Raw genomic sequence first — 11,979 nt, 5'->3', positions numbered from 1 at the left:
CATAAACTCAGGTATAGTTAGGAATAATGAAAGAACTCCTATACCTCAGGAAATCCCAAGAACTTTTCAGCTCTGTACCAGGAACCAGGGGCAAAGACCAAATATATTTTTGTATCATACCACAGGTAAGGAATTCATTAAAAAACTACCAGAATTAATAAACAAGTTTAGTAGGGTTGCAGGATACAAGATCAATATACAAAAATCAGTTGTATTTTTATACACTAGCAATGAACAATCTGAAAATAAAATTAAGGAAATTATTTCATTACAATTTCATCCATAACAATAAAATACTTAGGTATAAATTTAACAAAATTAAGTATACAGCTTGTACACAGAAAACAACAAAATATTGTTGAAAGAAACTAAAGAAGATTTAAATAAATGTAAAGACACACCACTTTAATGGATCAGAGGACTTATTGTTGTTAAAATGGCAAAACTCTCCAAATTTTCTACAGATTCAATGCAATTCTTATTAATATCCCAACTGTTTTTTTGCCTACATTGACAAGCTAGTCCTAAAATTCAGAAATTCAAGAGACCCAGAATAGCCAAAGCAATCTTAAGAAGAACAAAGTTGGGGTCAGGCATGGTGGCTCACGCCTGTAATCCCAGCACTTTGGGAGGCTGAGGTGGGTGGATCACCTGACGTCAGGAGTTCGAGACCAACCAGACCAACATGGTGAAACCCCATCTCTACTAAATACAAAAATTAGCCAGGCATGGTAGCACATGCCTGTAATCACAGCTACTTGGGAGGCTGAGGCAGGAAAATCACTTGAACCCATGAGTCAGAGGGAGGTTGCAGTGAGCCAAGATTGCACCATTGCACTCCAGCCTGGGCAACAAGAGTGAAAACTCCGTCAAAAAAAAAAAAAAGAGAAGAAGAACAAAGTTGGAGGGGTCGCACTTCTTGATTTCAAAACATACTACAAAGCTTCAGTAATCAAGACAGTGTAGCATAAGGATAGAAATATGGATCAGTGGAAGAGAAGTGAGAGCCCAGAAATAAACGCTTACATGGTCAATTCATTTTTGACAAGCATGCCAAGACAATCCAATGGAGGAATGAACAGACTTTTCAACAAACGGCATGGAAACAACTAGATATCCAAATGCAAAAGAAAGAAATTGGACTCCTACCTCACACCATATTAATAGCAAGGAATTACCTTGCCTTGATATTTTTGAAAATGCTATGTATGTTGGCAAAAGAAACAATTTGCACCTCAAACACATTTTGTGAATGAGCAATTTTTTTAGTTTTTGGCATCCCTGAGAAGTGCTAACATTATCCAATGTGAGTAACACTGGGCCAATTCTTTGACTTTTTTTTTTTTGAGACAGCCTCACTCTGTCACCGAGGCTGGAGTGCAGTGGTGTAATCTCAGCTCACTGCAACCTCTGCCTCCCAGGTTCAAGCGATTCTCCTGCTTCAGCCTCCTGAGTAGCTGGGATTACAGGCACACACCACCATGCCTCGTTAATTTTTTTTGTTCTTTTAGTAGAGACGGGAGTTTCACCATGTTGGTCAGGCTGGTCTTGAACTCCTGACCTCATGATCTGCCTGCCTTGGCCTCCCAAAGTGCTGGGATTACAGGTGTGAACCACCGCACCCGGCAATTCTTTGACTTCTATAGCCTCTTCATCTTGTGTGTGAATAGAAGTAGGCACCCTAGATAATCTCTATGATCTCCTCTTGTTCCAGACTGTTGCAACTAGCACCTTTGTATGCTGGTCATAATTCTGAGAAATGAGCCAGCAGGAGAACTGGGGGATGTTAGAATCACCTAAGGGAACATGTTAGAAATAGATATACTAGGTCTCACTCCCCCAAATTCTAGTTGGGTGGGTAGGCCTTGGAAATTGGCATTTTAGAGGAGCATGCCACACAGTCAAGAAACACTGTCAGGGCCGGGCATGGTGGTTCATGCCTGTAATCTCAGCAATTTGGGAGGCTGAGGTGGGTGGATCACAAGGTCAGGAGTTCGAGACCAGCCTGGCCAACATAGTGAAACCCTGTCTCTACTAAAAATACAAAAATTAGCTGGGTGTGGTGGCACGCACCTGTAGTCTCAGCTACTCAAGAGGTTGAAGGCAGGAGAATCGCTTGAACCCAGGAGGCAGAGGTTGCAGTGAGCTGAGACTAGGCCATTGCACTCCAGCCTGGGTGACAGAGTGAGACTCCGTCTCAAAAAAAAAAGAAAAGAAAAGAAAAGAAAAAAACACTGTCAGACATCCTTGGAAACCAACCACCCTAGAAATCAGGGACCCTTTTTCTCTCTTGTGCCTAAAAAGGTAAGATAGACCTCCCAATTGGCATCTATTACTTCCATGTTCAACCCGTCTTGGCTGCTAAACCTCTTTCTTTTAATCTTTTTAAAAGTTAGTTAATATCTCCATCAATTTGCTTCTCTTTATCTGCCAAATACATGGAGTGCATGGTTGGAATATTAAAAGATCCTACAACTCCACTTAAGCCATATGGGCATTACTGATCAAAGAATAGCTGCAATTTCACTTTTCACCTCTGAATGGGAGTCACAGGAGATCAGGGAGGTGATGTGATATGTCACCTAGGTTTACAAATCTGTTATATGACACTGCAGTTCTGTTCCTTCTGGATAGAAATTTGACTCTGAGGAAGAATGGCACTTGGGAAAGAGGTGTCATAAAGAGTTAAAAGGAAGTAAGGAGAGATAGCAGTGATAATATTTCCAATGGTTAAAATAGCTTTCAAACCTTAGGCCAGGTAGCCTTGTTCATAGGTCAGAAAAAGGCCTTACCAGAAGTTACTTACCTTAAAATGAGATTGTTTCATCTGACCATTCCTCAAACTTGAAGAGAAGGGATTCAAATTCTTACTGTCCTACTCTTATACCTTAACCATAACTCACATGTTTACTATGCCCAAGGCACTGTTCTAAGAGCTTTAGCTACACAAAAATGAGAAAACTGAGACAGAAAGGTTACCTAGATTATGAAGAGTACAAAGCTGTAAGTCACTGGATCAGGATGTGAATCCAGGCAACAAGGCACAGAGTCCAAGAAATTTAAACACTGAACTTCTCAGTCTTGTTCATCAAAGAGTAAACTATGCAACAGAGTACAATACACTTCCCATTCCTGGCTTAGCAAAATCCTTAACGACAGCAGGGTAGTATCGTCCAAATTTGTCTTTAATGAAAAGAGCTTAAGTATTGGAGAATACTTTAGGAGAGCTGGTGAAGCATAACACTAAATTTGTTCCATTAACTGAAACATTGTTCTCTGCAAAATACAGGGAAAAATAAAGCTCTGCGAGGAGTGAGTGACTTTAAGGAACGTCTTGTAACTGAACATTATTATCATCATTGTGTGTTGGGAAGCTTTCCCTACTAAGTATTGACTTCTAGCAGAATGCATATAACACTAGCCTGAACACTCCTGGTTTGAGTTATCTATCCCAACTCAGGGGCCCAGAGCTTCAGAACTGACCTGATTTCAGAAGGTGAATCCAAAGTGCTAGATATTTGTTTGCATTGAAATTACTACACACCAATTGTAGCAGACATTTTCACCTGGTGCCTTTCATTCAAAGACGTTAAGAATCAGCAAATTGCAGCACTAAAGATATAGTCTACCAAAGGAATATGTTACCCACCCATATTTAATGGCTGAATGAACTCAATCATTCAGCAGGTATTCTTTAAGCAGCAGGTATTTCTTTAAGCAGAAATCAATATGGTAGGCAATGTGAGGTTATGAAGATTAATCTTGTTCCCAGACAGCTCACTGTCTGCCCAGGGAAATGAGCTTTAAAAAATAAGACAGAGAGTAGGCGATGATACAAGAGTAATACAACTAGTGGCCATGGTTGTTCAGCAGAGGAGAACACAGGTGGGAAAGAAAAGCTTCTGGCTGATGGTCCCATTTGAGACAGCAATGAAGGTAAGATAGGATTTGGACACGTGGATGTGGGGGGAAAGACAAAACTCTTTTAACTGAATCCTCAGAGCAGATTGGAATCTCTGCAATAAGTGATTATAAAGCAGGAGTTTTGTCTTTTGCATATTCATATATCCCCATGCCTGGTGCAGACTGAAATGAAAGAGGAAGGAAGGATAGGAAAAAAAAGAGAGAGAGAGAGAGAGAGAAGCCAGTCACTCTGATTTCTAGGCAAAGAGGACAAAGGTGCCAGCTGACCTGATGGATCACTCTGGTGACCTCACCAGGCCCCATAGAGTCCCAAGCTCCGCACTTCACACAAAACGAAATACGGTCACATCTGATGAGTGCCAAAAGAATGATGCAAATGGCCAAGAGATCACCTTTTCCAATTGTGAATTGGCACCATCCTCAAGTAGAATAGTGTCAGATATATGTAAGTGTAAAAATTAAACAATAACATTGTCCAATGACAAAAGTTACCATTGTCTTGAAAACTGAATAAATTGTTGAATAATGTTCAAATAATAAGGTGTTGAAGTAATGGGGAAAATGATAGAAATATTTTACTTAGATTATCTTTAAGTAAATATAAAGCAAAAAGGCTGTGTTCTCACAAAATGCATCTCCCTTTGTTCTTTTTAAAAGACCATAATAGCTAGATTGTGTTCACAGATCTATCCCAGGAAGCCATAAAAGTCCAAGATCCAAATCCAATATGGTTGCCCAAAAGGACAAGACTACACACTGTCTCTTGTTCTTCACCACCAGGCAAAAAGGCAAGAACTCTTCATTGAAAGCACCAAGGGAATTAGAAACTCATCTTTTCTCTTTAGGACACTGCTGTCCTTTTTTTTTAAAGTTAAAAATGGTAAAGACTTTCTTTAAAATTGGATGTCAATTCCCACTAATAATAATTACTTTTTTTTTTTTAGCTAATAAAACAGTTGCTCCTACATTTTTGTACTTTTGTTGCTTGTTTCTCCCAATGCTTTCTCTTGGCCATGTGTAACAAATGTGTTTCCAACCCTCCATACAGACATTTTTCACCTCTCTGCAAGCTGACTTTCTGGTCTCAGCATTTCCAGTGTTAACATGGAAGCAAAAGGGGTCAGAAGTTTGCTATGAATTTTTTGGGTGGTTTACTATCGAGTAAAATACACACTGAGTGCCATCCTGGAGGCATTCAGGCATTTGTCTGTTAATCTTCTATATCTTTTTCTGAGAGAGAAGTTGTTCGCTTGCCAGCATGGACACTCCTGAGTAAAAACAGATGGCCATTCAACTGCTGTGATTTGAGAAACAATGCGATATTCACTCCACCTAAGATTATTTTCCTTGCCAACCTCTTTTATTGTCTGGGATTTTATCCTTATAGACTCATTCCTATGAATTAACAAACATCCAGGCCAATCGCCAGAAGAGTTATGACACATTACAATGCTGTTGGTCATTACTCTTTGGCTTAGCTTAGCTTATTCATGATCTTAGTTCATCCATGAGAACTCTCAGAGGTGCAGGCAGTTTGGAAATTAGAGGGTTTTTGTTGTTGTTGTTGTTGAGATGGAGTCTTGCTCTGTCGCCAGGCTGGAGTGCAATGGCACGACCTCGGCTCACTGCAACCCCCGACTCCCTGGTTCCAGTGATTTTCCTGCCTCAGCCTCCTGAGTAGCTAGGATTACAGGCACGCACCATCACGCCCAGCTAAATTTTTTTGTATTTTTAGTGGAGACGGGGTTTCACCACGCTGGCCAGGATGGTCTCGAACTCTTGACCTCGTAATCCACCCACCTCGGCCTCCCAAAGTGCTGGGATTACAGGCATGGAAATTAGAGTTTTGATGGGTGGGTACTTCAGACACTGTCCATGACTGCATGTCTGGGTGGGGCATCACAGAAGACACAAGGGCACTGGGTGACTAGGAAAACTAGGGGAGAACCTAGAGGGCATGTATTTGTTTTCTAGGGCTTCCATAATAAAATACCACAAACCAGGTGGTTTAGAACAACAAATTTGTCTCACAGTTGTGGAGGCCAGAATCCAAAATCAAGGTGTTACAGGATCACATACCCTCTGATGGCACTTGAGAAGAATCTATTTCAGGCCTCTCTTCTACCTTCTCATAGTCTCCAGTGTTCCTTGGCTTGGAGATGGCTGCCTTCTCCCTGTGTCTCTGCATGTCATCTTCCCTTGATCCCCAAATTTCCAGTTTTTGTGACACCAATCCCATTGGATTAGAGCCTACTCTAAGGACCTCATTTTAACTTACTTCTGTAGGGCTTCTATCTTCAGATAAGATTAAGTTCACACGTACTAGGGGTTAGGAACCCAACACATGAATAGGGGCAGGGGTGTTGGTACACATTTTATTCCATAACAGAGGTGCGTGTGTGTGTGTATGTGTGTGTGTGTTGAGCAAGGGTCTGAGGGAGGATGTATATAAAGATATAAAGGCACTTGAATATAGAACTCATCTAATTCTCATTATGCCTTATGCTGGCCATCCCTATTTAGTGACCTTGTGCAATAAGAAGCCTTGGCTAGTTCAGGTGCATCTTATAGAATCAAGAAATTTGCCTGATCAGGAGGACCAGTTGAATATCAGAACTAAGAGATTCAGGCAACAGTAATGTTCAGGCAAGAGCAAGCAGGGGGCCAGGAATCCAAGCAGGTAAGACAGGTGGAAAACAGAGCTTTTAGAAACTATGACTAGGTAAGAGGTCAGATATCCAAGAAATATTTTTTTCTCAAATTTTATTATATTTTTTTATTTTATTATAAAAATTATCAGACATACAGAAAATCTGAAAGAATTGTACAGTGAAGCCAATTTACCCAACATCTAAATTTTACAATTAACATTTTGCTTTATTTGTTTGATCACGTATCAATCCATGCATTCCTCTATCAGCATTAATCATGACTTTTTATTTTCCGTATTTCTAAGGTGTTGGCATCTGGGGCCTTTCCTTGCTGACATAGAGGGACTGCCCCTCCTAGGACTAACCAACTCCTAAAGATAATAAAAGATTTGCCTGCAGTCATGACTTTCACATGCAGACTGACCAGTCCAGGTCTTATACCCCATGACTTCTTCTATGGGGCTGTCACACTCAAGGCCACTATTCCCCTATCCTAATCTCCCCACAGCTAGACGTCAGGCAACTAGAGAGGGCCACTACACCCCAGAGCCAACTGAAATTATTCAGAATAACCAATCCTAAACCTGCTTACCTTGCTTCACGTGTTCCTTCCTAGGGAAAGCACAATAAGAGCTCTTCTCTATGTTTTCCCCTTGCTCTCTCTGCCTCCTAACGAACCCAGGTGCTTCTCCATGTGGCCCTGCGTGGTGTGGTGTGTGCCCTCTCCTCTTGGGAACTGTGAGTAACAGTCATTTCAATGGCAAGCATATCTTGATCTTTTGACCTCACCATACCTGAATAATAATTAAATCTAAATTTTAAAACACTATTTAACAATCTTTTAATTTGACACATTTGCTCGTTTTTTAAAAAATCATCTTCATTAAAGTATAACTTATCTGTAATAGAATTCACCAGTTTTAAGCATACTATTTAGTGAGTTCTATATAGAACATTTATATAGAAAAACTGAAAAAATTTTCTCATTTTCCTCTATAGTCAGTCCCATCCTCTCCACCAGCCTCTGGAATCCATTGTTAAACTTTCTGTCGCTATAGTTGTGCCTTTTCTAGAATTTGATACAAATGGTATATCTCTTTGTGTCTCACTTCTTTCACTTAGCACATTTTTGAAATTCATCTGTGTTGTTGGTTGTATCAGTAGTTCCTTCATTTGTATTACTGTGTAGTGTCCCATTGTATGGATATACCACAGCTTACTTCTCCATTCACCTGTTGATAGACATTTGAGTTGTCTCCAGTTTGGTGCTTTTCTGAATAAAGCTATGATGACCATTAAAGTACAGATCTTTGTATGAACATATTTTTTCTTTTCTCTTGAATAGATACCTAGAGTAAGATTGCTGGCTTAAACAGTAGGTGCGTGGTTAATCTTATATGAAACTGCCAAACCACTCTGCATCATTGACAAGACTTGGTATTATTTGTCTTTTTAACTTGGCATTCTTATGTATGTGCAATGGTGTCCCACTGTGATTTTAATTCTCATATCCGTAATGACTACTGATGTTGAGCATCTTTTTATGTACCTATTTTTCATTTGAATATCTTTCTTTGTGAAATCTTTTGTCTATTTCTTAATTAAGTAGTTTGCCTTATTGAGCTATAGGAGTTCTTTTTATATCCCGGGTAGAAGTCCTTTATCAAATATTTGTTTTGCAAATATTTCTCCCAGTGGAGAAACAATTTTTAAGTAGCAAATATCTGAGTTCAGGGGAAACAAACCGTCCCAAATTCAGGCAGTAAGTGACTCAGGTCAATATGTCAGCAATGAGTACTAAAGTATGAATCTTATTCTAAGACAGAAATGTTAGTCCAGCCATAGTTAGGGAAGAACTACTTGTAGTGCATAGATATATTACAGCCATTTTGCAGGGCTCAAAAGTGTATCTGCCTAGAAAAAATAAGAAATTACATGGAAAGGAAGGCAATGCCAATTCTAGTCACCAGCAAAGAGACAAATACCCTTTTATGACATTTGCCACAGGGCATTAAGGGAGCAAGAGTGAAGAGGAAGCAAGTCAGGAGAAAAAGGGGGATAGCAAGAAACTTAACAGCAACTTGGTACAAATGGGTATGGTGGCCTACAAGTGGAGAAGTTTAGCTTTCAGAGAGCCAGTCCCAACAAAAGAGTAGTAAATTCAGACTAATTATGAATAGACATTGGTAATCCAAGGAGAGGCTAAATTCAAGGTTGGCAGGATGGTAAATGATGATGCATGTTAAGAAGTCTAGAGCAGACAGTATGGAAGAGTCAAGCAGCACAGGACATTTCCAAGAAATCTTTGAGAAAACAGGGCAGGAAGACAGGGAAGACCCAGTGCCAAGGGACTACAACGTTGACAAAAATAAGAAATGGGGGCTGGACATGGTAGCTTATGCCTGTAATCCCAGCACTTCAGGAGGTCAAGGTGGGTGGCTGACTTGAGCTCAGGAGTTCAAGACCAACCTGGGCAATATAGTGAGACCCCATCTCTATAAAAAAGGAAAACAGGAATGAAAAATGGAAAAACACATCAGTCAAGAAGAAGTCAAAGAAGAAAAGAGTTCCTCCTTGAGTACCTGTGACCTTGGGAAGACAGAGAAACCCCTGGCAGAAGATGCCAGAGAGGTAGCTCATCTTTCTCACGGTGATATTAGGGTAGGTGAGGAAGACTGTTTTTCAATGATCACAGATGAGCATAATTATTTTCAAACGCCATTGATGTGTGAAATGAAAAAAGATTATTAAGGCGAATGTATTGACTATTTTTTTTAATTCCAGGAGAGAGACAGCAGCAGGCTAACTAGTTGTCCATTAAGAACATCCAGAGCAGGGCCAGGATCTGGGCCAGGAACTGAGAGACAGATTGGGACAAGGGAACAAATCTACCAGGGTATGCTGGCCAACTTAGTCTTCTATTATGATCAAGGAAGGATGGGGCCTGAGAGGTCATTACTATGTGACTGGTCTTCATATATTACTTCTATGTTTGATTCTTCCTGCAGAAATGTTTCAGTAGCAAACTCAATGAGTTTATGTAGCCAGAATCTTAGTCAATAATCTACTCTGCAGTATCTTAGGGCTGACTTTGTACATATGGAAGTCAGCCAGATCTCATGAGTGGATCATTAAACTAGAATTATTTTCTTGGCACACATTACAGTAAGGTAATATATGACCTCGGCCTAAGGCAGGCCATCAACCTGTCAAGAGTAATGACCCCAGGGGTAAGGCCTTGCTGTCTCCATCTCAAGGATGGGTCTTCAAAGTGGAGACAATATAGTCCCTATGGTTTCTACATGCTTAATGAGTCTGTTATGTGAATTATAAAGATAATATCTATCGGGACTTTGAGCTCCTTCAATAAAAATGTATAAACATAATCCAAGAAATTCTGGTAGACAAACATTGTAATAATGCGTATCAGCATTTGTATCTCCATTTAGTTTTTTTAAAACTTGGCTTGTGTCCAGAAGTATGCACAGATATACATAGCAAATGCTCAGTACTGAATGTTTAGCTAAATCCTGTGCTTCAAAGCAAGGATGAGTAGATTTCCATCGGAGCTCAGGACCCGAACTGTAGGCTTCCCTCACAATGAGAAGTAAAGCTAAGTATAGGTGAATCCTGAGTGGCACATATTATATGAGAGTTTTATATATAATTTGAATGATTGATATGATGCATCTTTCAGTGAAATGATTGTCAACCAATATTATTTCAGGTGTTATTTCCATGCTATTTCTAGTTCTGTATGTTTTACATAATTATAAAGGGCTTCACATTTTCATGTAACATTGTATGTTATGATTTGGGTTCTAACAGGTTATCCTTGACACCAGTATAGAATACCCAGAATTAATTTAGGGTATATTATCAAACCACTAAAATTAGGATGTTCATGAATTTTGAAGGAGAAAATATCATTTAGATTGTGTGTGTGTGCGTGTGTGTGTGTGTCCTCTAAGTTTTAAACATGAGGTGGTTATATAAAGGGGATTTCTAAATTGGGAGAGGATGAAAATGGGCTAAATATTTCAAACAAAGTTCAGTGTGAAATCAGTAGTATATTCAGTAGAGGTGACAGGGAAAAAAGTTGTGGAGGAGAAAAGAGAACAAGAAAATCAGGAAGCAGTAAAAATGATGATTGAGGTCAGGTGGTAATGGTAACATCAAGAAACTTGAATCTGATGGAAAAAAACCACGGGTAGCTATAAAAGGGGCATTTGAAATAGGAAATGATGTGAGAGGAGAAGATAATTTTAGTAGAGTTGAAGGAGGTAGCAGCTATAGGTGTGAAGAGAACGGATTAATTTTAAATGTGTCCCAGAAGTAAGAGAAATATTTTTCTGAGGACTGGGGGAGGAACAATGAGATAAACCTGGTTGAGTGTTTTATGGTTATTTCAAGTAAGAGTCCACTTGGAGTATTACGTCCATTTTTGGACACCGTACTTTCATAGGCATGTTGATGAACCAGGTCATTCAAGACACCAGGGTAGTGAGAAGTGTGTTAATAGTGCTTCTACCAGAGAGTTAGGGCGACATGGCAGCTGTCCTCATATCTATAGATCTGTCATAAGGAAGAAAGATCACACTTGCCTCTGCATTGTTTACAAGAAAGAAACAGACCCAAAGAAAGTCAGGAGGCAGATTCTGCTCAATGTAATTATCTAACAATTAGATGTGCCCTGTAACAGAGTGCGCTATTGTAAAGTAATGTTCTCCCATCTTTGCAAGTATTCAAGCAGCGAATAGTCAACAATCCAACTAACTACTGGAAGAGTTTCTTTTATTCTAAGGTACTATCTGCTGGAGGAACATGTAGTTTGTGGTCAGTGACCTCAGGTTCTCACATTCATGGTGCTGCATCCTGGTTTTCATTTGCGGACTGTTTTCTGTCACTCCCACCTGTCTGGAGGTGGGACATGCTTGTTATGACAACCCTTTTGTCACAATAAATTGGCTGGTGCATTCAGTGTCATCTATGGCTTTTTACATCTATTAATTCATTAATTCTGGGCCCCCAAGCGAAAGTTTCCAAAGGCCTTTTTTCTTCTTTGTTAATTATAACATGATATCAATCAGCACCCAAGCAGAAACTAGAAGAGTATTCAAACTAGGTAATTTGAGGAGAGTTTAATAAAGGAACAGCTTACAAAGATGTGGACAGTGGTTTAAGGAAGCCACTAAGGGATGGCACAGTCCTCCAGGCTTGTGATCAGGGGAGTCATTACCATCCCCCAGCCTGAAGATCAAGAGGCTGGAGCTATTTCCAGACCCTGAAGAGGGTGGTTGTATGGAGAGGACTATCTGAAAGAACAGGCTGTAGCCAACACAAGAAAGCCAGGGAATAAATAATCCATCCTCACTCTCCTGCTGTTGCCTCTCAATGGCCAAAC

Source organism: Nomascus leucogenys, chromosome 22a (genome assembly GCF_006542625.1).
Source record: "Nomascus leucogenys isolate Asia chromosome 22a, Asia_NLE_v1, whole genome shotgun sequence".
NCBI lineage: Eukaryota > Metazoa > Chordata > Mammalia > Primates > Hylobatidae > Nomascus > Nomascus leucogenys.
Note: the sequence above shows the minus strand (reverse complement) of the source record.